The sequence below is a fragment of the Meriones unguiculatus genome, chromosome 14 (genome assembly GCF_030254825.1).
Source record: "Meriones unguiculatus strain TT.TT164.6M chromosome 14, Bangor_MerUng_6.1, whole genome shotgun sequence".
NCBI lineage: Eukaryota > Metazoa > Chordata > Mammalia > Rodentia > Muridae > Meriones > Meriones unguiculatus.
In genome coordinates this window covers 33,340,594-33,362,690 of record NC_083361.1, presented here as the reverse complement: position 1 = coordinate 33,362,690, position 22,097 = coordinate 33,340,594, and the positions used below count along the sequence as shown (strand labels likewise).

Genomic DNA, 22,097 nt, shown 5'->3' with positions numbered 1-22,097 from the left:
TTTGGCTAGCCCAGTCTGTCTAGAAAATAAAAACTCCCATTTCAAAAACAGAAATGGGTAGTTTGTTCTTTTTATCTTGGGACAGAAATAATCAGATTTCAGTTGGTTGGAACAAACAAGTGATTAGATCTATGAATTCTAATCTTTAAATCACATATTTTATAAAGAGACAGCATGGCGTCATGAAAAGAATGTTGGCTTGAGCTCAGGAAGCCAAGTCCACCCTCTGGACTGTTGTTTATCCACATGAAGCCTCATCCAGCCTTCCTGTCCCTAACCTCCATGTCCTCAGGTCTATACTGAGGGTGCTGTAGAAGGCTCTCTCTCTTACATCCCCAGCATTTGGCATTTTGCTTAGTGGTATTCCTGAGATAAAGTTCACAGGGAGTGTTATAAAGGGGAACTTTAGGAGAGTGTGAAGTGATTGTGCAGACCCATCAGCCTGTCTTTTGCAAGCTAAGTGGCCAGTGACCTACCTGTAACTCCACTGGTCTCTCCATAAGAATTGCCTGTGTTGTTGCGTAGTCATCCATTCCAAGGACAGCCATGTCCTGTACATCTCTGATTGAGCAATGTGGGCAGGTTAGTGCCTCTGTGTTAATGCATGCTGGGTCCTTGGCTATTGCTATATGTTAAAGTAATAGCACTCCCTGGATACCTTGGCTAGGTTCTGAATGCTTTTATGTGTATTCTTTTCATAATAGGAAATCTGGGAGATTTCCTGTTATCTCCCAGATTTCCTATTATCTGCCATTAACAGTGAGGAAAAAGGCCTTGAGAAATTTGGAAACTTCTTCAAAGTTGTCTAGCTGGTACATGATAGAAGCACAGGTTGAGCCAGTGCCTACCCATAATTCCCAGCACTCACCAATGTGCCTCCATTGCCCCGTTTCCTCAATTCTAGACCCATGGCTGAGGGGAAGGCACAGGGGTGGGGGCTGGGCATATCCTATTGTGTAAGCTTTCTGGTCTTTACCAAGGCCTAACCTTGTTTCACCTCATGAGCTCTCCTGGCAGGGCAGACAGATCTCTGAGCTCTGAGGACACCGTGTGTGCTCATCTAGCCCTGAGGAGGTACTGACTTCAGTGGCATTGTCACAGCAGCCATCAGGAAGATGGATCAGGCCAAGCTTGTGATTTTGAGTTAGCTTCACTGTTTGCGGTAGTTAAAGAGGCTGGAGAATACCCCGCAGAGCGTGTCTGTGCCTTGTGCTCTCCAGAAGTTTCACCATAAGTCCTGGTAGCTTTGTAGCTCTTGCATCAGACCTAACATTTCTCAGGATTTTTTGGATGAATCTTAATATTGTTTGTTGCTTCCAAGGGTCTTGTTTTCCTTGTGATTAACCCCACAAGCCTATGGCTGAGTGTGCTGCTGGCCCTGGGTTTTTCTAACTGATGGCCTCGTGATGGAGATGATGTCAGGGAAAGCTCTGCTCTGTTGCTCTCTGATCCTTTGAAAATGATTATATAGTGTCACTGAGCTGGGCACAAGAAGGCCTTCAGCCTGCATTCTTCTCATTAGAATGCGGGCAAGTCATAGCTGCCTTGTTTGGTTTTGCTTTGAAAAATAAATGAAACTACTGGATTCATAACATAGAAAACTTACTGACTCCTACTGGGTTTATAGATTTGAAAGTGTTTGGCCTCCCAAGAGAAATGTGGTTTATCTGAGATACTATTTTAATGACAAAGCCTGCTGTGGCTTGGATTAAGTTGTTCTCAAAAGTCAACTGAACTGGAAAAATATAAATGAATCTTACTTTGTGAAGCAGCTTGACTCACACAGCATGAGAAGGTATCTGATAACATTTCAGGCAATTTACCAGTTATTAACCTAATGGTGCCTGGCTGCTATGTGTATGGATTTTTTTTTAATCTTCTAGTTCTAAGTTCATGGTCACTAGTTCATGGTCACTACTATTACAGTTCTAAGTTCTTGGTCAGTTCCAAAAGGAGACAGTATCATGCCTGCTTTTATGACAAAGCAGCAAGGGCAAGGCAGAGGCAGCAGTGTCCTAAAAGTTCTTTACTGCCTTCAGGTGAGACCTGAGTCGTAGTTTTTTCCTTAGCTGTTTCTACTGTTTGACATAGAGGAAATAAAATAAGATGGCTCTTGATAGGCTATCCTCAAAAGCATCTCAGATTTCTTGGGTAGCTCTTTCATGAGATGGTTCCCTTGAAGGTGGCACATGCGAATAGCCTTTTTTCCTATTAGCTGGATCACAGTGTGCAAGGCTGATAACACATTTGAGCCTTCTGTCATTGTGGACACAAGGGCTAAGATTGTTCTTATCCAGCTGCCTCAGAGTGCTTGGGACGTAAGTGAGCAAGGCGGAGATGTGTGTTAAGAAACTCAGTTGGCTGATGCTCCCTTTGGAGGTAAATTAAGTACCGTTGGTTTTAGTGATATACGCTTCCAACATGGATAGGAATGTTTTCAGACTGTCCCAGGTAGTGTGCATGTGCTTTTATAAGCTGGGTCCCTACCAACCCGACTTGGGAAGTGTTGAATGGCTCTCTGGTGGCAGGAAGCTCACTCAGGCAGGAGTCACAGTTTTGTGTTACCCGCAGGACTGGGGTTAATTACTGTGTCCATCTCCTATGTGAGACCAGGAGGTAGCGAGCTGTTTGCTCTGGGTGGAAAATCTAGTCTTCTCTGTTCTTGCCCTCAGCCTGTGATCATCAGCATCTTCATTGTCTTCATCTAGTACTTTGGTGGTGCTTCCCCTCAGTCCCCGACACTCATAGAATTCTCCTGGGAGCCTCCTGTAGAGAGCCTCCTATAAATATAGCATTTTTATTATTTTTTAAACCATGTGTGCATTGCATGTGCGTATGTACACGCATGTGCAGGTGTTAGTGGAGGTCAGATGCATTGGATCCCTTGGAGCTGGAGGACAGAAAGCTTAGCCCCCTGCCATGGTGCTAGGAACCTAACTCTGGTCCTCTGCAAGAGCAGTGTACAGCCTTTATTGCTGAACCACCTCCCCAGCCTCCTTTTAAATTGTATTAAAGTAATTAATTTTTATTTGAACATAATATTTGTACTTATTTATCTGGTGTGGTACGATCACTTGACAGTGTAAATAGTGTATACTGATCAATTTGGTGTAATTAATACTTCTAGTTCCTCAAATATTATTATTTCTAAGTCAACAGCCTCCTTTTAGGAGACTGAGGAGCAGGGAAGTTGAGCAACATGCCAAATTTGTACAGTAATAAACTACAAAGCAGGGATTTAAAATCCATCGAGGTGGTCTGACTGCTGAAGTCCTGTCCTAACCATTCTGCTAAGTGATTGCTAGACACTGCCTCATGGGCTAGTCTCCAGAGAAATGATCATTTTCTACAAGTCTGCATCTACGCCTGAGACTAAAGAATTGTAAATCTCCACTTTTCTGATTTCTCTTCTAATTCCCTTAGTCTGTCTGGAAAGCATAAGAACTTTGAAAGCAAATGCAGAACTGACTCCAGAGAGAATGTTCTGGTCTCAGTGGAGTGGGTTGAACCTTCACTGTGGCAACCAGGAAAGGGAGAACTGTAGGAAGCCAGGACAGTCTTCAAGAGAGGTCTGTTGAAGTGGCCTGTGTTGTCTCCTGTCGGGAGCTCACCGTGGATGTGAGAGGCTGCTGCAACTTGGGTGCCATCAGCTTTTCCGTGGTCCTGACCTTCTGAACAGAAAAGGAGAGGCAGGCTTAGCAACCTCCCTTTTGTGGCTCCATCTTTCTCCCTCAGTGGGGATGGTGGTGTAGAGCCTGCAGGGGAGGACAGGTTAGTACCCTGTGGTGTGACACTCTCTGATGTATTTAACCATTTCTGCCTGTCTTCTCCAGCAGCAGCGTCCTTGTTAAACGGATGTTCAGGCCCATGGAAGAGGAGTTTGGTCTGACACCCTCTAAGCAGCAGATTAAAGAAGAAAACGTAAAGCGAGGTATCTCTCCTTCCTGTGTGCCACTGGTGTGAAGGTTAGGGAGTGTCTTGTCAAGAACTCACTCCCTGAGACTGAACCATTCCCAATCCTGGTGGGGTTTCCCTCATATGGGAGGTTACAGGCTTTTCCATTACAGGCCTTGAAGGAACGGTTATGTGGCTCCCAACTCCTCCAGCAGGGAAATACATAGTTCAGAGGACATTGGCTCTGTGAGTGCGTCTCATGAACCAGTGATTCAGAGATATTCAATAGATAAAACAATTAACAACAACAGGTTGGGAAAGCCCATATGAGATGGTGGCTCCCAGTTCACCATCACTTGTTTTCACCTCCATTCCTTGGTGTCTTTTCCTCCCTGACTTTACTTAAGAATAGGGCAGAGTCATAGGGAAACCAGGAGTCACACTGGTGTGTGGAATTATATTTACAGCCTGGTAGCTGGTCCAATAACTATTTTTCAAAGCTTGTGAAACTGCCACCAAAATTGCCACTACAAATTGTATTGGCCTATAAGTAAAAGTTAAGGTATGGCTTCTGAAACTTTGAATTCAGACACAGAGGGCGCTGTAACCTACCAGCGGTAAGAACCACCTCCACGCTACCTCCAAGAGCTTCTCTTTGGAGAAGGATGGAGACATCACTGGGCCCCTTGCTCTGAGCAGGTGCTTGGCTCGGGTATTGAGGGTTAGTGGCAGCTCCTACTTGTCAGAAGTCGCTCAAGAAGAATGGTGACAGTTAACAGCAAAGCCATCCTTACAGGTTGTTTTTCCTTTGCAGCCACTTGTCAGGGTAACTGGGTCAGAGTCATTTTGGGGCTCCACAAGAGGCTGCCTGCCTTTGGCTGTGTGATGTCTGGGATGTTCAGTGCTGGTTCCTATTGTGGTTGGCAGGATTGTTGCCATTGGTACACCCCAGAATAAATCTAATGAAAACTGGCTCTGTGGGCAAGCCCTCTAACGGTCTGGAGCCCAGTATGGCCTCTAGGCTAGCTGTCAGCAAGCCTGACAGGGGAAGGCTGAGACTGCCCCACCTGCTCAACAAAACAGAACAAAATGAAGCACCTGAGCTCTTACCAGCCACCCCTGAGCAACAGGAAAAGCAATGGTTCAAGCTGAGGCTATTTATTAGTAGTGCTAATTTTAATAGAATGTAATCTCTCTAGGGTCATCCTGATGGAAGTTGCTCTTTCCCTCTCTTTCTGTTGTTGAGAGCTTCAAGAAGTTACAGAATTTCCATCAAGTAATAGCTGCCAGTATGTCTTCCTCTTGGGTTTACTCTTCCTTATCTGGATGTAGCCAGGGTCCGCATTCTAAGTATTTTTCTCACACTGTTCACATTGCCTCCTTGGCAGCTTAACTGACATGGAAGTGATGCAGGATTGCTTCAAGGGACTAAAGTTGTAAACTTGTAGGAAGTGCAGTCAGTCTGCATATTTATTCGGCACTTCTGTTTTGATGTTTGATAAAGAAGGCACCAGTGCCCAAGTCTGCCTCTCTCCTTCCTCTGCCTCTCCTCCCGTTACCACAGTCACCGCAATCTACCTGAACATTCACAGGCCACAGAAGGGAGTTTGGGCAGAACCCCTGTCAATGTGGTCTTTATATGCACAGCTTTAAGAAAGCCTTTGGGATGGAGGGGGAGGGAGACATGGAGTTTGGATTTGGCTGATTTCATTTCCCAGTCCTGCCTTTGTTTTTCTGCTGATGGTGATGGTAGCTAGGTGGATTTAAGATGATAGTTGAGATGTAGGCTCACCAGTGTTTTGCTGTTATTGTTTTTGCCTGGGGCAGTTTTCCCTAGTGTGGACAGATGAGGGGTTTCAGCTTTTTCTTCCCTTGGGTGGGAAGTTACGATGCTGCCAGAGGATAAAAAGAGTAGCCCTCTGGAATGCCGGACTGCACCTGAATGACAGTGGCCAGTTTTTTGTTTGTTTGTTTGTTTGTTTTGTTTGTTTTTGTTTTCTGGGAGCTGCCCTTTCAGCATGATTGCTGGAGTGGTGGGCACAGGAGGAGGACTCAGTGGTCAGGGGAAGCAGAAGCAAGGGTGACCATGTTTGTGGGACCCCACAGGTGCATCTTAGCCTCCCGAGGTCCATTTACATTGCTGAGATCGGCAGTGCCTGCCCATCTTAGCCTGCACACTCCCCAGTTCAGAGCTCTTACAGAGAAGTGAAAGGAAAAGCTATGCCCTCGCTGGAGGGCACAGGGGCCACACCTACTTCCTGGTTGCTTCTGTAGGTTGAAGACTGAGCCTCTCTGTGTGCTGGGCCTAGATGAAGCCTACCACATGGACCTTATTTCCCAGAACTGGCAGCAGGCACCTATGTGCTGGATGCTAGTGTCCTACTTCACAGATTATCCAGACAGGGAAAGATTAAGTCATTAGGGTCACAGCAGGGGCTGAGCTGGACTTGCACCCAAATCTGTGATTCTCTGCATCCTAAGTTCTTCCTGGACTGTCCTAGGTGCTACCCTGGTACCCTTCCAAGCCTGTGCAGGAGAATGTCTGCCTGACCTTCTCTTCTCCTGGTGTCATTCCTTTCTAGATTTGGTGCTTCTATGCTCTTCACAACTCAGAGATACTTGAGTATCTTAGCCTTCTCCCTCACCTCACCATGGTAGGAGCTGTCTGGAAAGCATCCTCTTTTTGGCTCTTTCTTTATGGCTCTCACAATGGCGTCTAGGTCATCTGGTACCTGCCTGTCTCTCCTAATGGACCATAAACTCCCTAAAGGCAGAGAATGGGGTCTATTAGCTCTCTGCCTCAACCTCAGCTCTTGGTATATACAGCCTATGGCACCCAGGAGCCTTCAGTGGTATTCACTGAATGAGCACAGGGAACAGTAGTCATGAGGAGACTGTGTGCCTTTCTTGAGAAACTAAAGTGTGGATCTAGGTGTCAGAGCTGGTACATCCCAGTAGTCATTGGCCTGTTGGCAGAGCAGGTGGTGTCAGCTTGAGACTCCCATGTGACAGGAGTCACGCTGGCTGTCACCTTCTCTTGCAGTGCTTTTGTACGTGTGGAAGGAGAGTGATGAAGTGTTCGACGCCCTGATGCTGAGATCGCCCACAGTGAAGGGCCTGATGGAAGTGGTAAGCCACAGCCCCCTCAGCCTCCAGAGTCCCTGCCCTGCCACCTGGGCAGAACTTAGGTGGCTCCAGAATCAGAAAGAAAGTGAAGAGTCGAGTTCTTTGTAAATATCCATGTCTGTGTCAGCCTATCAGCGTGTTAAGACAGACTTTTGGAATAACAGCCAAATTCCTATTGGTTCCAGACTAATCATCCCAGTCAGATGCTTTGGAGGAAGGATAACATGGGGCTTTCATTTATCTGTTTTAATAAAACCAAATTAGGTGCATATAGTGTCCAAATAAACACAAACCAAAAAATGTATGGTGCCTTGTTGGCTTGGGTAGCGTATTCCAAAGTGGAGAGAGGACATGTTGGTTATGGGGAAAGATCTGCTGCAGAACTGCAGTGGTTTGAGATGATTCTCCCCTTCTCTCCGCTGCCCTAGGCCAGGGTTAGCAGCACGACCTAGGGAAAGCTGTGTTTTATTCACACGCTGTTCACCCAGCTTTGACTGTGCCTCAGTATGAGCAGTTTCAGAGACAGCTGTGCAGTAGGGGATAGGCTGTGACAGTGATGGGGACCAGCGCTGCCTCTCACCTCTCCTGGGGGCTGCTGGTCTGAGAAATGCATCGGATGGGATATTTGGGCTTATGGCTGAACACTGCAGTACGTGAGGAAGTTCCTATGTGTAGACCACACAACGCAATGGCCTGAGATCACTTTCATTTGTACTTTTCCCTGGTGTGTGTCCATGCTAGAACATGCTACAAACCAGCGCTTCCTTCTCTTTACTGGCAGAGTAATCATTCACTGTATGAACACAACATACTTCATTTTTTTTTTCATTCATTCAGCTAACAGGTCCATGTGCTTTTCCTTCTTGGGGTGCTCCTGAGAATGCCCTGCTGTGAATGCTCACAGGCTACTTTCTGTTTGGACATCTGTTTCCAATTCTTTAGGAGTATATACAGAGTAAAACTGGCAGGAAGACACAAAATGTCCTCTATTACACGATTCAATTTATCAGTAATGTCCAGAATCAATGACTTCTGGGAGAGAGAAAGCAGGCAAGTTTGCCATGGGTTGGGGAGCAGAAGGAAGATCTACACTAGTGCATTTCCTGTGGAAGTGATGAGAAAGTTTTGGAACTTGAGAGAACAGCTGTGTGATATTGTGAATGTATTGTGAGTGTCTATCTACAGTTCTGAGTAGTAATCAGAAAAAAATTAGAAGAATGTGGCCACGGTGGGTTTCATACTGCTCCCACTCTGGCATTTCATGACCCTGGTCATTCTGAGCAGAGCAGCACTGTCACTCTCCAGAAGGCGCAGGAGGAGGCTTGGCAGCTTTTTGTTTGTCGTGACTTGTGGGGACTATTGATTTCTATTCTACTCAGAGCAGAAACAAATCCAGAAGCAAAGAAAGACTATGGAACTTCTAATGAACTATGATTTTTGTTGTTGTTTGTTTTGTTTTGAGACAGGGTCTTACTGTGTAGCCCCAGCTGACCTGCAATTCACTGACTGTATAAGCAAGGCTGGCCTATATAATTCAGAGATCCACCTGCTTCTGCCCCGGTAGTGCCAGGACTAAAGGCTGTGTCACCACCATCATGGGCTCTGAATTTTAAACTGATTAGAAAGAACAGATACTACAAAAAGCCTAGAAGGGATGAACCAAGATTTTTTAATGACCTTGAAATTGCTGAAGGATGGATAAATGGTCTACAAAATAATGTAAAATAGTCAGATTTCTCTGAACATCATTGTCCACTTCCACACCTTAGTCTGGTTTTTAAGAGCAGATAAAATAAGTGTTTATAGGAGTATCTAGAGGTTATTTCAATGCACATTCTTAGTCCTTCCTGCTGAAGAGGCAATGTTGCTGAAGATTCAGGCTGACCTGGATTCTTGCCTCACCTTTCTGAACACAGGGATTATGGGACTGTAAGCATATACCACGAGGCCTTGTAGGAATCCGTATTTAACCAACTCCTAGAACAGCCTGAGGAATGGATACCACAGATCTAGAACAGGTTTGAACTGCTGTGCTATGCTGGGATCCTGCTTTGGTCCTTGGTGTCTTTTTTTCCTTCTGTAACCTCTGTCTACTTTCATAAGTACCCTGAAGATGTGTTCACACTGGACCACTGTGGAACAAAAGGTCACTTCACCTACTCTACAGCAACTTTTCTAACTTTTCAGCCTCCCTTCAACTCCTGTGTTGTTTTGGTAGATGGTAAATGGGGGTGAGGCAGGGGAATGGGTAGAGAGAGCTGCAAGCCTTGGAAACTTCAGGTTCCCTCCATGGCTTTAGTCATAGTCTTCAGGCAATTCTGGCTTCATCTTCCTTTCAACTCTGGAACAAAAAGTTTCCTTAACGTTTAACACAAACTACCTGCTTGCTTCTGGAGTGTTACAAGTGGGAAAGGTGGTCAAGAAGAGCCTTTTCAGGGTCCACAAGTGGGCTGGTAGTGATCTACAAACCAAGTTCATTGACCTTAGGGGTGTCAAGACCACAGGCTCTGTCGAAGGGGACCATCAGCGTGTGATGGAGATGGTGTCTTTTGAAGAACACTAGAGCTTACTGATGTAGTTCTATTTTTAAAAATGATTTATTTGTTTTATGTGCATTGGTGTTTTGCCTGCATATATGTCTGTGTAAGTGTGTCAAGTCACTTGGAGCTGGATTACAGTCAGTTGTAAACTGCCATGTGGGTGTTGGGAATTGAACTCACGTCCGGAAGAACAGGCAGTGCTCTTAACCACTGAGCCATTTCTCCAGCTAATGTAATTCTATCCTGAGTTGATTTGTGTCTCTGTGTGAGGTATGAAAACACTGACTGGAATGTGGATCCACCGAGAACCAGGATATTTTATTATACTCACATTTACCAGTACATGTTTGTATGTTATAATAAATATGTACATGGGTATATAATATGCATGTGTAATGTATGTGTATTCCTATATATTGTAATATGTGTGCATAAAATGAATACATAAATTTATACATCATCTCTCCATATCTAGAATTTGTTTCACAACTTTCCATAATACTAAACTTCATGAGTACTCAAGTCCATGTGTTTTATATAAAATAGCATATTCCTACGCAACTTCGGCAATCCTCCATCTGCTTTAAACCATCCCTAGTTACACTACCTGATGAATGTAAAAGCTGTGTAGATAGCATTGTTTAAGAAGTAATGGCAAAAAATGTCTATACATATTCAGCACAAGCACAACTTTTATAAAATACTTTTGATCTTTAGTCACTTAACCCTGTGGGTGCTGCCTGCAGTTATCGAGGGCAGACTGTATAGATGTCCATATCGTTAGTGGCATAAATATGGGTGATATGTGCTTGTGTGAAATGAATCCACATATGTAAACATGTCAAGAGTACAGTGGAGTGGTCAGTATTCCCTGTCTTCAGCCATGACTCTGTTACTTGGATATATGTTCCCTTTTACTTATTTTATTGCAGTTTTGTCATTAGCATACAAGACATTAGATTAAAACATTTTTGAACGAAGTGAGTTTTAGTACACTCTCCTCCCTCAGTCTTCCCACCTCTTGTCCCCAACCTCTGGCAACCTCCTTCAGTCTCTTTTCTTCTTTCATGTCATACGTGCCCTCGTTTTTTCTGGTTTTGTTTTTAAAGTAGTCTTTCACTTTTTAAAAAGAGAAAATAATTATTGACAGTGATGAAATGTGACTCTGTCACCTAAAAAAAATACAACTGTGTTTCCACCCTTCCTTCAGGTGTGAACTGGTATTTGAATCAGAAGGTACCATATCAGACAGATTCATGAACAGTTCCGAGGTGGTGACTTTCTGTAGCCCACATGGATGTCCTACAGCCTGTGAGCCATGCCACATGATGGGTGCAGAAGCTCGGTTAGCTAGAAGGTGGTATGCTCACTTTAAAAAAACTGGTGTTTGTGTGTATGTGTGTGCACATGTGTTTTCATCAGTGAGCATGGGCTGTGTCATGTGTGGAGGTCAGAGGACAACACTGAGGTCACTTCAGCTTCCCCCTGATTGAGACAGGCTCAGTCTCTGCTGTAGCACCTGCTGCAAGTCCATGGGAGCTCGGCCATTGCAGGTGTGCACTGTAGCATCTGGCTAAACGTGCAGTTTGGACATCCAGACTCAGGTCCCCATGCTGTGTGGCAGGCACTTTAACCACTTAACCACTGAGGTGTGTGGGCTTGCTGTTTCTTGAGACTGTTTCAGAGCTTGCCTGGCTCTTACCACAAGCATACACAGCAGCAAGCAAAAGATCATACCTCCTAACTGTGCTACTTCCTGTGGGCCAAGCATTCACACACACTAGTCTAGGGGGGCCATTCCTGAAACCACCACACAGTAACCTTATGAAGAGTGAACATTGACCACAGAACCTCGGAGCTTGTTCTGGAGGTCAGTGAAGCCACTCAGACCTCAGGGCTCTTGCACATGCTGTCCCCTCTGCCAGGATGCTCTTCTTTCATATCACGATGTTGGGGCTGCTCACCCCCAGCTTGTGGGGCCTGTCAGACCACTCACATAAATAACACCTCTTCTCTGTGTGCCTCCACCTGCTTTATTTTATTTCAACCTGGTGTCTTGATCAGTTTTTATTGTCAACTTGACATGACCTAGAGTCACCTAGGACAAGGGACCCTCAGTTGAAGAATTGCCTGAGACAGACTGGCTTTTGGCCATTTCTGTGAAAAATTGTCTTGATTGATGAATGATGTGGGAAGACCCAGCCTGCTGAGTCAGCACTGTCTCTAGACGGCTGAGCAAGAGCCAGTCAGAAAACCAGTTAGCAGCTTTCCTTTCTGCCTTTCTGCTTTACTTCCTGCTTGAGTTTTTTAGCTTCTCAGTAACAGACTGGTATTTGAGGTATAAGAGGAAATAAACTTTGTCCTCAAGTTGCTGATGGTCAGAATGTTTTGCTACTGCAAGAGGAAAGAAGCCAGACCTCCTGGCATACCTAATATTGGTTGGGTGTTCCTTCCTTCTTTTCTCCAGTAGAATATGCAGTCCCGAGGGGTTTGTCTCTTGCTGTCAGTTGCATATCCTCAGGCCTTGGGCACAATGTTTGTTGCAAATGTTTGCTATTCGCAGAGTATGTCCCACCATGCTGAGTGCTACAGGCTCCTTTTAATTATTGTCATACTCCTATGAACATGGCATGGAAATAGCATCATCACCATTTTACAAAATGAGGCTGGAAGACATAGGTGCCTCTTTTACCAAGCTCTACCCCAAATGGTGGCACCACCCTAAGCTCTCCATCAACTCAAGTCTAGCTAGGCAGATGTCCATATGTTTACATAAAAGAAGAATAAACAATGCCAGTCACACAAAGAGTAAAGGGAAAGCAAGAATCGATAATAAGCATCTGGGAAAGAGGCGGGATAGACAGTTGATTGATCAGCCCTTTGCGGAGTACATGCTTTGGAGAGTGGAGAGCCTAATTACTGAAAAGAGGAGCCAGGAATGGATTCCTTTTTCTTTTAGAAAAAAGGGCGACTGAACAGACATGAGACTACTGCTGTTGAATAAGCAAACTTTTTCACTTGAAAATTAAAAAGAAATTGCAAGTGACACTAACCAAAGCCAAATCTTAGAAGGCAACTGAGTGAGAATAATTAGGTGAAAATACTGGGGACTCCATCCTCCCCCTCCCCTTACCCCCAGCACACGTACACATGCAGCAAGCACTATGCACAGAAAGGAATGCTATTCCTACTTTTTTGTGCCATGGGTGCCTTTTGAAATTTCAAATCCATTGACTCTTTGAGAGTGCTTTTAAGTATCTAAAATAAAACAGAATTACAAAGAAAAGCAATGGCATTATGAAAGGCAGTCACCAAGATGGTAGAAAGTGTCTGTGATGTAGGATAGTGCATCATATATGATGTAGGGATAAGATGAGTAGCACCCAGTGCGGTGGGTGAGTGCAGCCCATACTGTGAAATGCATACAGAAATCTTTTTATTTTTATTTTTTTTATTTTTTATCAGTTACATTTTATTAACTCTGTATCCCAGCCGTGTCCCGATCTCTCATTCCCTCCCAGTCCCTCCTTCCCTCCCTCATCTCCACCATGCCCCTTTCCAAGTCCACTGATAGGGGGGACCTCCTCCCCATTCATCTGATCCTGTTTTATCAGGTATCTTCAGGACTGGCTGCAAAGCCCTCCTCTTGTGGCCTAACAGGACTGCTCCTCCCTTCGGGGGTGGGGAGACCAAAGAGCCAGTCATTGAGTTCCTGTTAGAAATAGTCCCTGTTCCCCTCACTTTGGGAAACCAATTGGTTACTGAGCTACCACAGGCTACATCTGAGTGGAGGTTCTAGGTTATATCCATACATGGTCCTTGGTTGAATGTCAGTCTCAGAAAAGACCCTGTGCCCAGATATATTTGGTCCTTGTGGAGCTCCTATCCTTTCCCCATCAGACTAACTCCCCTTCTTTCTTATGATTCCCTGTACTCTGCCAAAGGTTTGGTCATGGGTCTTTGCTTTGAAAACACTGCTAGTTAGAGTCTTTCAGATGCGCTCAGTAGACTCCTGTCATACGTTCAATGCACATCCCATCTGTGTTTCTAAACGAGGATTGATCATCTTAACCCATGTCTGCTCAATTGATTATCTTTTTTAGGTGTATAGATTTCATTATGTTTATCATATCTTATAGGTCTATATAAGTGAGTATATCCCATATTTGTCTTTCTCCTTCTGGGATATTTCACTCAGAATGATCTTTTCTAGATCCCACCATTTGCCTGCAAATTTCATGATTTCCTCCTTTTTGATTGCTGAGTAGTATTGGAATACTACTCATACAATGGATTGTATAAAAATACTACAATTTCTGTACCCATTCCACCGTTGATGGACATCTGGGTTGTTTCCAGGTTCTGGCTGCTATAAACATGGTTGAGCAAGTGTCCTTTTTGTGTACTTGAACAAACTTTGGGTATATACCTAGCAGTGGTATAGCTGGGTCTGGAGGAAGCAATATTCCTATTTGTCTTAGAAAGCGCCAGATAGCTTTCCAGAGTGGTTGTACCAGTTTACATTCCCACCAGCAGTGGAGGAGGGTTCCCCTTTCTCCACAACCTCTCCAGCATGTGTAATCGCTTGAGTTTTTCATCTTGGCCATTCTGATGGGTGTAAGGTGATATCTCAGGGTTGTTTTGATTTGCATTTCCCTGATGGCTAATGAGGATGAGCATTTCTTTAAGTGTTTTTCTGCCATTCGATATTCCTCTGTCGAGAATTCTCTGTTTAGCTCTGTTCCCCATTTTTTAATTGGATTACTTGGATTGCTGCTTTTCAGCTTCTTTAGTTCTTTGTATATACTGGATATTAGTCCTCTGTCAGATAAAGGGTTAGTGAAGATTCTTTCCCAATCTGTAGGCAGTCATTTTGTTTTGATGACGGTATCCTTTGCTTTACAGAAACTTTTCAGTTTCATGAGGTCCCATTTATTGATTGTTGCTCTTAGAGCCTGTGCTGTTGGTGTTCTGTTCAGGAAGTTGTCTCCTGTGCCAATGAGTTCTAGGCTGTTCCCCACTTTTTTTTCCAATTGATTTAGGGTATCTGGTTTTATGTTGAGGTCCTTGATCCAATTTGACTTTAGTTTTGTGCAGGGTGATAAATATGGATCTATTTTCATTTTTCTGCATGTAGACATCCAGTTGGTCCAGCACCATTTGTTGAAGATGCTGTCTTTTTTCCATTGAATGGAATTGGCTTCTTTGTCAAATATCGAGTATTCATAGGTGTGTGGATTTATTTCTGGGTCTTCTATGCGGTTCCATTGATCCTCCTTTCTGTTTCTATGCCAATACCATGCAGTTTTTATTACTGTTGCCCTGTAGTACAGCTTGAGATCAGGAATGGAGATACCTCCAGATGATCTGTTGTCGTACAGGATCGTTTTGGAGATTCTGGGTTTTTCGTTTCTCCATATGAAGCTGAGAATCTTTTTTTCAAGGTCTGTAAAGAATTGAGTTGGTATTTTGATGGAAATTGCATTGAATCTGTAGATTGCTTTTGGCAGTATGGCCATTTTCACAATGTTAATCCTACCAATCCATGAGCACGGGAGATTTTTCCATCTTCTGATATCTTCTTAGAGTTCTTTCTTCAGAGACTTGAAGTTTTTCTCAAACAGGTCTTTCACTTGCTTGGTTAGAGTCACACCAAGGTACTTTATGTTATTAGTGGCTATTGTGAAGGGTGTTGTTTCCCTAATTTCTTTCTCAGCCTTTTTGTCTTTGGTATATAGGAGGGCTTCTGATTTTTTTGAGTTGATTTTGTATCCTGCCACTTTGCTGAAGGTGTTTATCAGCTGAAGGAGTTCTCTGGTTGAATTTTTGGGGTCGCTCATGTATACTATCATATCATCTGCAAATAGTGACACTTTGACCTCTTCCTTTCCGATTTGTATCCCCTTGATCTCCTTTAGTTGTTTTATTGCTCTGGCTAGGACTTCAAGTACTACGTTGAAGAGATATGGGGACAATGGACAGCCTTGTCTTGTTCCTGATTTCAGTGGGATTGATTTAAGTTTCTCTCCATTGAGTTTGATGTTAGCTATAGGCTTGCTATATATTGCCTTTACTATGTTTAGGTATGTGCCTTGTATCCCTGATCTCTCCAAGACTTTAAACATGAATGGGTGTTGGACGTTGTCAAATGCTTTTTCGGCGTCTAAGGAGATGATCATGTGGTTTTTCTCCTTCAGAGTCATTAACAGTCTCCCCTCCAAAGAAAGCCCTGGACCAGATGGCTTCAGCACAGAATTCTACAAGACCTTCAAAGAAGTGCTAACTCCAATTCTCCTCAAGCTATTCCACAAAATAGAAACAGAAGGAACACTACCAAACTCATTCTATGAAGCCACAGTCACCTTAATACCTAAACCACACAAAGACCCAACAAAAAAAGAGAACTTTAGGCCTATCTCTCTTATGAACATTGTCGCAAAAATACTCAATAAAATACTTGCAAACCGAATCCAAGAACACATCAAAGATATCATCCACCATGACCAAGTAGGCTTCATGCCAGGCATGCAAGGGTGGTTCAACATACGGAAATCCATCATTGTAATCCACTACATAAACAAACTGAAGCAGAAATCTTTAAAGATTCATTATTTTGTGTGTATGTCTGTGCACATCTGTCCCTACTGATGAGGAAGTAGTGAACATCCTTGTGGAAATAGAACCCGAGTCCTTTGCAAGAAGAACAAGTGCTCTTGGCCGCTGAGCCAGCTTTCCACCCTGCAGGCCGAATGCTGATGCACCAAAAAATATCCGTGATCCCCACCACCAAAAAACAAGCTAGTTGCTGTGTGGGAAAGGCATAGAAAGGTTCTGGTTTGAGGCTAATTTAAGTATGGGTGTATGTATGTTGTCCTATCCGAGTTCTGTGCATCGTCTTGCTGTGGCTCTGGCCAACTATGCTGAGGAAGTAATCAGGAAATAATGTGGAAGCAGGCTGCTCTCAAGGAGTTTCTGAGAACTAGTTCTGTTCACTGAGTGGTTCTAGATCCCCAGGGAATGAGTAAGGAAGTGAGGTCACTCTTGAGAGCCTTGCCATTTCAGCAAGAACTGAATTCAGTTCAGAGCTCAAAAGACAGAGCTAGCTCACCATACTGGGTTCCTCTCTCTCTCCCTCTTCCCTCTCCCTTCTTCCATCTCTTTCTGGGTCTCATGTGTCCCAGGCTGCCTTCAAAACTTGCTATGCAGGGGAGGTTGACCTTGAACATATGCTCCACCTGCAGTGCTGAGATTGTACAGATACCCTTCACACCCAGTTTATGTGATCTTGGGGCTCAAATCTAGCCTTGTGTATACTAGGAAAGCACTCTTATCAACCTGTCTAAAATGGAAGTGGCTCCCTTTTATTTGCATATGCAAATAGGACACCAAGGGGCTTGCCAGATGGTGTAGGGACCTCAATGGGAGGAAGAGAGAAGAGAGTAGAGGCATTGTAAAGTATTCCTGAGAGTCTTAACATTTTTTATTAACTTCTCAACTTTTTATTTCTCATTTTATTGAATTATGGTTCAATTGTCTTTGTTACACATTATATGCCAGAGTATCTTTGGGAAATTCAGTATGTATGTGTATATGCATTTACTATTATATAAACTAGACCAACCGCGTCATTGTAATTTATCTGCTAAATTTCTCCAATTCTGAATTAAGTCTTCCACCATGCATGTGTGTTTTTGAGACTTCCTGTGTCCATTCATTTCCCTTAGCTTTTGCCTCTCCAGCTGCTACTCATCTGCTTCTCATTTACATTTTCTGCAAACAGGCCCTTCTAACACAAGGCCTGTTTTCTTTGCTGCCTCCAGGCTCTTGTGAGAAATGTTGCCTTTTCTATTTATTTGCACGTTCATGTGGAAGTCAGTAAACAACTTGCAAGAGTCAAGGTTCTTGCCTTCCACCTTGTGTTTCTGGAGTTGAACTCACCTGGCCAGCCTTGGTGGTGAGGGCCTTTACCCACTGAGCCATCCCACTGGCCAACAAGTGTGTTGTTTTGTTTTGTTAACTTTTGTTCATTGGGCCTTATTGTGGCTGTGGGGAAACCTCATCAGGACCACCAGTGATGTGCCCCACGCAGGCAAGAGGATACTTGTCTAGTCTGTCTTTATCACCCTGCCTCTCTGTCTTGCTTCTGAGTGTACATATGGTGAAGAGGTCTTTCTGCTCTGTGGTAGGGATGGAAAGGCAGGAACCTAGGGTTCTCTGGAACAAACTTTTCTCAGGATCTCAGCTCTCCCCTAGGGTTCTGCAGCCCTTTTCTAGCCTGTGCTGCACTTCCTAAGTCTGGGTCCCAACCTTACCTGTGAGCCACTAGCGAGGGCATGGCACATATTTGGAGTAGATCTTTCTCGAATACATCTTGCCACTTTGTACTTACAAAAATGACACAATCATAAAAATAAGCACTGTGGAATTATACAAAGTAAAAGGGAGCTTGAATCTGACCATTTATCAATGTAGCTATCATTAATAGATTGCTATGTTATTTAAATATTTTATATACATTTAAATATATGTAAACATTAAAAATTCAGATAAGATTATACTATATTGACAAATTTTCACTGATTTTCCCCTCTAATATGCTAGCAATTTTTAAAGTGTAAGTGAAGAAAATGTCAAGATATTTAATGCATATTTATTATGACTTTCCTCTGTTATGAACAGGTATGTTCCAAACATGTTTGAGCATGAGAGTATTTCTGTATGTCCGATTACTAGACATGATGTCAATGGCTCATATTCACTTTTAAAAACTATGCTTCTGTCAAACTTCTTTTCCAGGAGGCTGAGGGTCACTATTCCTTATATAGAATCTGAACACTGCTGTTTCCTCATGCTCTGACCAACATTAGATTATGACTTCAGTTTTGTTTCGTTTTAGATTTTTTAGATTAATTTTTAATGTGTCATTTGTCTGCCGTGTGTGCAGGTACATATGGAGGCCAAAAGAGGGCATCAGATCCATCAGAGCTGTAAACCAAAAGCAGAAAATGTTTAAACCTGCTGGATCTCTCATTCCCCTCCTTCCCCCCACCCCCGCTTGGTTTTCCAAGACAGGATTTCTGTCCTGGACTCACTTTGTAGACCAGGCTGGCCTCCAACTCACAGATCCACCTGCCTCTGCCTTCCATAGTGCTGGAATTATAGGGGTGTGCCATGGCACCTGGCTCATTTGCATTTTTGATAGTTAAATTAAAAGTATTATCCTATCATTATTTTCATTTGAAATTTTTAAATAAAAGTTCAGTGCAGTTTTCATATGCTTATTGCCTGATTATATTCTTCTTGTATATAATTTTTCTGTTTTTTTTCTTTCTTCTCTGCCCTGTTCCCCATCGAGTTCTTTTTAATGAAGCAGTTTGCTCTATATATATTGTTTGTATTTTAAAATGCTTCCCAGCATATTATTTTTCTTTGTGGTATGTTTGAGCTACTGATATTTCAGAATTCCACAGTTATTACTATTCAGGCTTGTTTTGCAGGTGTCATGTCTCCCGGAAAAACTGTACTTAGGATGATGGCTATCTGAAGAATGAACTCATGTTTATCTTTTCCTGTGCTTTCATGGTCTCAGTGGTCTCATCTTTCATATATAAATCTTTTATCCACCTGAACTTTTTCTCTCACTACCTCTTGAGGTTGGTCTGGAGAGCATTCCATCGCTCATGCTGACCTCAGGGCTGGGCTCACAGGGGTGAACCACTGCAAGTGGCTCAGTTGAAATGTGTTTTGATGCATGGCTACCTATTTAATCCAACATTGTGAGTAGATGTTTTTTTTTCCAAGGGATCGGAAATGCCACTTTTATCAAGATTGTTTTGCTGAGTGATTTAAGATCTATCCAAAGGGAGAATCAAAATTGGGATGGCACTAGACATGGGCTCTGACACACTGTGAAGTATGAGCTGCATTTCTCTTCCTTCTAAGGGCAGAGGAAATAATGACTTGGTGAAACTAGTCAGGGCCATAGTTAGTGAGCTGTGACCCTGTGGCTGCTAAAGTGGATTGGAGATCCATTCACTTCTCTATGCCTCATTTTGCTAATCTATAAAGCCAGTGGCTTGGGCTGAATGGTCTCAGCAGTTAGTGCAGGGAAAGTGTTCATCATGAGATTTCCTGACGTGTCTCATTAGGGGACTGTGCTGTGCTCAGATGTGAGGTCTGAGCTGGAATGTTGTGCTTCCCAGTGTGTCCCTGCTCTCTGCTGACCACTTTCCTGTTATTCATGTTTCAGCTGTCTGAGAAGTATGGGCTGCCAGTGGAGAAAATCACAAAGCTTTATAGGAAGAGCAAATAGGGGTAAGAAAAAAGCTAACTCAGATAGCTGCCCTGTCTGCAAGGTACATTTTTAATATAGCTTTACCTGTTGTCACATCCGTGGCCCACGATGCTAGCAGTTCAGGCAGTGAGACCCACAGTGCATTTCTAACATGTCACCCGAGGTGCTTTCATCTACTGACAGCCTCACATGGGCGGGAGTGGTCTAGAGGTGGTGGGACATCGGGGAAAATGACGTTGCAGAACTACATGTAGCTCTTCACATTGGCTTCTGAGTGACACAGTACGGACAAAAATTAGCGGAGGCTAAAGGAAATTATTTCAAGGTAATCATTAATGAAATCTCAAATGGGCGTCAGGCTGCTCGCCCACATGGTAAGGAACAGTGAACAGTTAGTCCTTCCTGGTTGGGTGGTGAGGAGCCTCTGGGTTCCCTGCTCCATTTCCTCCTCACAGGCTCACTGAGGAGGAATGAAGCCCAGGGCCTGCTTAAGTATTTGCCCCAGGTCTCACTTTCAGTAAACAGAAAGCATATTCAATGCCTGCAGGGAGGTGGGCCGCTTCAATGGCCTCAAGGATCAAGTGCTTCCCTCTCCTCTGCCCCTCTTAAGACCTTTCTAAGGCTTCCTCTTTGGGAGTAGGTACCATAAAACTCTTCTGGACCCTTTTCATAAAGAAAATATGGCCTGGGTTCTCGGGCTTTCTGATTTTGCAGTCTTTGGCTGACGGAGCATCAAACTTGAACTCCTGTTAGACACTCGGTGAATGTGTGCTGCAGTTCTTTCCAAGATCAGTGCAGTAGGCTGGGGATACCACTTTGAGTGAAGCCTCAAGTCTTGCTGGCTAGAGAGCTTCAGTGTGGACAAACACACTGCTGATAGCACTGCCTTTCAGCACTGGGCCTGTGAAGGCCTATGCATAAGGCTTTTATCCCAACATCAGCCCACTAAGCGTGGGTGCCTTTTAATTCTGTAAAAGAACAAACTGAAGGTATGGCAGCATCCCTGATGACACCACTATAAAGTGATTCAGAGAGTCATTCTTTCTCAAATGGAAACCTCTTTGGCTAACAAGAGTGAGACAGGCTCAGGCACTTCTCAGTCACAGATAGAGGTGCTGGAGGGACACTTTACTGGTTAAGAGCGTGTGTGGCTCTTCCACAGGACCCTGGTTTCATTCTCAGCACCTACATGGCATCTCACAACTACCTGCAATTCTAGTCCAGGGGATTAAATTGGTCTTCAGAACTCTGAGGGTACCATGCACACATACCGTACACAGAGATGCATTCAGGCAAAACACTCAAATATAAGACAAAAACAAAATTTATATAAAAAAAAACACAGATAGACTCTGGAAGTTGGTTTTCTTGAAACCAAACCGCCATGGAGTAGGCAGCCAGGAAGAGGTGAAGTAGCTTGGGGTGAGGCAAAGCCAGCTTTAGACCCAGCTCAGGCGTTCATTGGCTGGGTGAAGTTGGAGAGCCATTGACCTTACTGAGTTGTTTCTTACTTGCAAAGCGCTGCTGATAAAACTTGCCTTTATAGTTGCTGTAGAGTCATATGTAACTTTTACTGTACATGTGTGTTCAGCCAAGGGCAGTTGAGGTTTGTAATGAAAATACAGAGGGGTCTAAGAATGTGATTAGTCAGTAGCTTGAAGGCTGCTCTTGCATAAAGCCCTCTGTTCACTGGCTTTGTTTCTTACCCCACCCCATCTCACCCAATTTCGGCAGCATCCTGGTGAACATGGATGACAACATCATTGAACACTATTCAAATGAGGACACCTTCATCCTCAACATGGAGAGCATGGTGGAAGGCTTCAAGATCACGCTTATGGAGATCTGAGCGCTGGGCCCAAGTCCCCTTGACAGGAGCTTCCGGTGCACTCCTTCCTGGGAGAGGTGGGCTCGCTGCCCTACAACCTGGAGACCCATCTCACCCATCTCAAGTGACTGTTACAAGACTGCTTGGAAGGGGGCAGGGCCCAAGGCCCACCAACAGACCAACAGTCAACTCTTCTACTTGCTTGGAGCTGAAGCCTGTATCCCTCGGCCAAGTTCTTTAAGCCTGTCAGGCCCTTATTTATTGTCCATTTTTTCCCCAAGAGCCTGGAGTCCAGGCCCTCCAGGACTCTACAAGTTACTGATAGCTCCACCTGAGACCTCCAGAGTTCCCCCTTCAAGGGAAACACAGCTAGTCCATTCATCTCGAAGAGCCTGGGGAACTGCAATGCCTTTTT

At 44.0% G+C, this 22,097-nt stretch overlaps 1 pseudogene; it reads left to right on the top strand.

Annotated features, from left to right (window-relative positions):
* Window positions 1-21,749, top strand: part of LOC132646976 (grainyhead-like protein 2 homolog) — a 76,109-nt pseudogene extending 54,360 nt beyond the window's left edge.
* The last annotated feature ends 348 nt before the right edge of the window (window positions 21,750-22,097 follow it).